This window comes from Arachis stenosperma, chromosome 2, assembly GCF_014773155.1.
Source record: "Arachis stenosperma cultivar V10309 chromosome 2, arast.V10309.gnm1.PFL2, whole genome shotgun sequence".
Lineage (NCBI taxonomy): Eukaryota > Viridiplantae > Streptophyta > Magnoliopsida > Fabales > Fabaceae > Arachis > Arachis stenosperma.
The window spans coordinates 76,835,334-76,839,538 of record NC_080378.1 but is presented as its reverse complement, the minus strand read 5'-3'; the positions used below and the strand labels follow the sequence as shown (position 1 = coordinate 76,839,538).

At 42.7% G+C, this 4,205-nt stretch overlaps 1 non-coding gene across 1 annotated transcript; it reads left to right on the top strand.

Moving 5' to 3' along the window:
- The first annotated feature begins 3,823 nt into the window (after positions 1-3,823).
- On the top strand, positions 3,824-3,931 carry LOC130964573 (small nucleolar RNA R71). The gene has a single exon (XR_009080661.1). It is a non-coding gene; the product is annotated as a small nucleolar RNA R71 (small nucleolar RNA).
- The last annotated feature ends 274 nt before the right edge of the window (positions 3,932-4,205 follow it).

The following is a 4,205-nucleotide window of genomic DNA, read 5'->3' as shown; positions in this document are numbered from 1 at the left end:
AAGGTAGGTGGGGTTTTATGAAGGATGGATGTGAGTGGTGAAGAGAAAGATGGGATTTGATAGGTGAAGGGTTTTTGGGGAAGAGGTATTGAGGTGATTGGTGAATGGGTGAAGAAGAAAGAGGGTGGTGGGGTTGGTGGGGATCCTGTGGGGTCCACAGATCCTGAGGTGTCAAGGAAAAGTCATCCCTGCACCAAATGGCGTACAAAAATGCATTCTGAGCTAATTCTGGCGTTAAACGCCGGGCTGGTACCTATTTCTGGCATTTAACGCCAAGTGCTTGCCCTTTTCTGGCGTTTAACGCCAGTCTGGTGCCCCTTTCTGGCGTTAAACGCCCAGAATGGTGCCAGACTGGGCGTTAAACGCCCATCTGCTAGCCTTACTGGCGTTTAAACGCCAGTAAGTTCTCCTCCAGGGTGTGCTATTTTTCTTTCTGTTTTTCATTCTGTTTTTGCTTTTTCAATTGATTTTGTGACTTCTCATGATCATCAACCTACAGAAAACATAAAATAACAAAGGAAAATAGATAAAATATAACATTGGGTTGCCTCCCAACAAGCGCTTCTTTAATGTCAGTAGCTTGACAGACGGCTCTCATGAGCCTCACAGATACTCAGAGCAATGTTGAAACCTCCCAACACCAAACTTAGAGTTTGAATGTGGGGGTTCAACACCAAACTTAGAATTTGGTTGTGGCCTCCCTACACCAAACTTAGAGTTTGACTGTGGGGGCTCTGTTTGACTCTGTTTTGAGAGAAGCTCTTCATGCTTCCTCTCCATGGTGACAGAAGGATATCCTTGAGCCTTAAACACAAAGGATTCTTCATTCACTTGAATGATCAATTCACCTCTGTCCACATCAATCACAGCCTTTGCTGTGGCTAGGAAGGGTCTGCCAAGGATGATAGATTCATCCATGCTCCTCCCAGTCTCTAGGACTATGAAATCAGCAGGGATGTAATGGTCTTCAACCTTTACCAGAACATCCTCTACAAGTCCATAAGCTTGTTTCTTTGAATTGTCTGCCATCTCTAGTGAGATTCTTGCAGCTTGTACCTCAAAGATCCCTAGCTTCTCCATTACAGAGAGAGGCATGAGGTTTACACTTGACCCTAGGTCACACAAGGCCTTCTTGAAGGTCCTGGAGCCTATGGCGCAAGGAATTGAGAACTTTTCAGGATCTTGTCTCTTTTGAGGTAATTTCTGCCTAGACAAGTCATCCATTTCTTTGGTGAGTGGTGCACGAAATTGCAATCACACTTTTGCAATCCCGCACAACTAACCAGCAAGTGCACTGGGTCGTCCAAGTAATACCTTGCGTGAGCAAGGGTCGATCCCACGGAGATTGTCGGCTTGAAGCAAGCTATGGTTATCTTGTAAATCTTAGTCAGGATATCAGAAATTATCAGGATTGATTGTAAATTGCAGAAGAACATGAAATGGTTACTTGTATTGCAGTAATGGAGAATAGGTTGCGGTTTGGAGATGCTCCATCCTCTGAATCTCTGCTTTCCTACTGTCTCCTTCTTCAAGCACGCAAGGCTCCTTCCATGGCAAGCTGTATGTAGGGTTTCACCGTTGTCAATGGCTACCTCCTATCCTCTCAGTGAAAGCGATTGCATATGCTCTGTCACAGCATAGCGGAATTCAGCTGTCGGTTCTCGGTCAGGCCGGAATAATATCCATCGATACTTTTGCGTCTGTCACTAACGCCCCGCCTGCTAGGAGTTTGAAGCACGTCACAGTCATTCAGTCATTGAATCCTACTCAGAATACCACAGACAAGGTTTAGACCTTCCGGATTCTCTTGAAAGCCGCCATCAGTTCTAGCTTATACCACGAAGATTCCGGTTAAAGAATCCAAGAGATAACTACTCAATCTAAGGTAGAACGGAGGTGGTTGTCAGGCACACGTTCATGGTTGAGAATGATGATGATTGTCACGGATCATCACATTCATCCGGATTAAGAACAAGTATTATCTTAGAATGGAAGCAAGCATGATTGAATGAGAAACAGTAGTAATTGCATTAATCCATCAAGACACAGCAGAGCTCCTCACCCCCAACCATGGGGTTTAGAGACTCATGCTGTGGAAGGTACACAAAGAAAACGTGTAAAGTGTCATGAGGTACTGATACAATGTCAAAAGATCCTATTAATAGTAAACTAGTAACCTAAGGTATTACAGAAATGAGTAAATGACAGAAAAATCCACTTCCGGGCCCACTTGGTGTGTGCTTGGGCTGAGCAATGAAGCATTTTCGTGTAGAGACCTTTTCTGGAGTTAAACGCCAGCTTTCATGCCAGTTTGGGCGTTTAACTCCAAGTTTTTTGCCAGTTCCAGCGTTTAACGCTGGAATTTCTGAGGCCAAATTGCTACGTCAGTTTGGGCCATCAAATCTTGGGCAAAGTATGGACTATCATATATTGCTGGAAAGCCCAGGATGTCTACTTTCCAATGCTGTTGAGAGCGCGCCAATTGGGCTTCTGTAGCTCCAGAAAATCCACTTCGAGTGCAGGGAGGTCAGAATCCAACAGCATCTGCAGTCCTTTTCAGTCTCTGAATCAGATTTTTGCTCAAAACCTTCAATTTCAGTCAGAAAATACCTGAAATCACAGAAAAACACACAAACTCATAGTAAAGTCCAGAAAAGTGAATTTTAATTAAAAACTAATAAAAATATACTAAAAACTAACTAAATCATACTAAAAACATACTAAAAATAATGCCAAAAAGCATACAAATTATCCGCTCATCAGTGAGCAAAGAAGGTTCATCCTCCCAAGTCTCATTACCAAATAACTTGTCATTTAGCTTCATGATTGCTCCAAAGTATTTAGCAACTTGCTCTTCAGTGACATACTCATCCTCTTCAGAGGAAGAATACTCATCAGAGCTTATGAAAGGCAGAAGTAAGTCCAATGGAATCTCTATGGTCTCATTTTGAGCCTCAGATTCCCATGGTTCCTCATTAGGGAACTCATTGGAGGCCAGTGAACGTCCATTGAGGTCTTCCTCAGTGGCGTTCACTGCCTCTTCCTCCTCTCCAAATTCGGCCATGTTGATGGCCTTGCACTCTCCTTTTGGATTTTCTTCTGTATTGCTTGGAAGAGTACTAGGAGGGAGTTCAGTAATTTTCTTGCTCAGCTGTCCCACTTGTGCCTCCAAGTTTCTAATGGAGGACCTTATTTTATTCATGAAACTTTGAGTGGTTTTGATTAGATCAGAGACCATGGTTGCTAAGTCAGAGTGGTTCTGCTTAGAATTCTCTGTCTATTGCTGAGAAGATGATGGAAAAGGCTTGCCATTGCTAAACATGTTTCTTCCACCATTATTGTTGTTGAAACCTTGTTGAGGTCTCTGTTGATCCTTCCATGAGAGATTTGGATGATTTCTCCATGAAGAATTATAGGTGTTTCCATAGGGTTCTCCCATGTAATTCACCTCTTCCATTGAAGGGTTCTCAGGATCATAAGCTTCTTCTTCAGATGAAGCATCCTTAGTACTGCCTGGTGCAGCTTGCATTCCAAACAGACTTTGAGAAATCATATTGACTTGCTGAGTCAATATTTTGTTCTGAGCCAATATGGCATTCAGAGTATCAATCTCAAGAACTCCTTTCTTCTGATTTGTCCCATTGTTCGCAGGATTCCTTTCAGAAGTGTACATGAATTGGTTATTTGCAGCCATTTCAATTAGTTCTTGAGCTTCTGCAGGCGTCTTCTTCAAATAAAGAGATCCTCCAGCAGAGCTATCCAATGACATCTTGGATAGTTCAGAGAGACCATCATAGAAAATACCTATGATGCTCCATTCAGAAAGCTTGTCAGAGGGACACTTTCTGATTAATTGTTTGTATCTTTCCCAAGCTTCATAGAGGGATTCACCTTCCTTCTGTCTGAAGGTTTGGACTTCCACTCTAAGCTTACTCAATTTTTGAGGTGGAAAGAACTTTGCCAAGAAGGCATTGACTAGCTTTTCCTAAGAGTTCAGGCTTTCTTTAGGTTGTGAGTCCAATCATATCCTAGCTCTGTCTCTTATAGCAAAAGGGAATAGCATAAGTCTGTAGACCTCAGGGTCAACCCCATTAGTCTTGACAGTGTCACAGATTTGCAAGAACTCAGCTAAAAACTGATGAGGATCTTCCAATGGAAGTCCATGGAACTTGCAATTCTGTTGCATTAGAGAAACTAATTGAGGC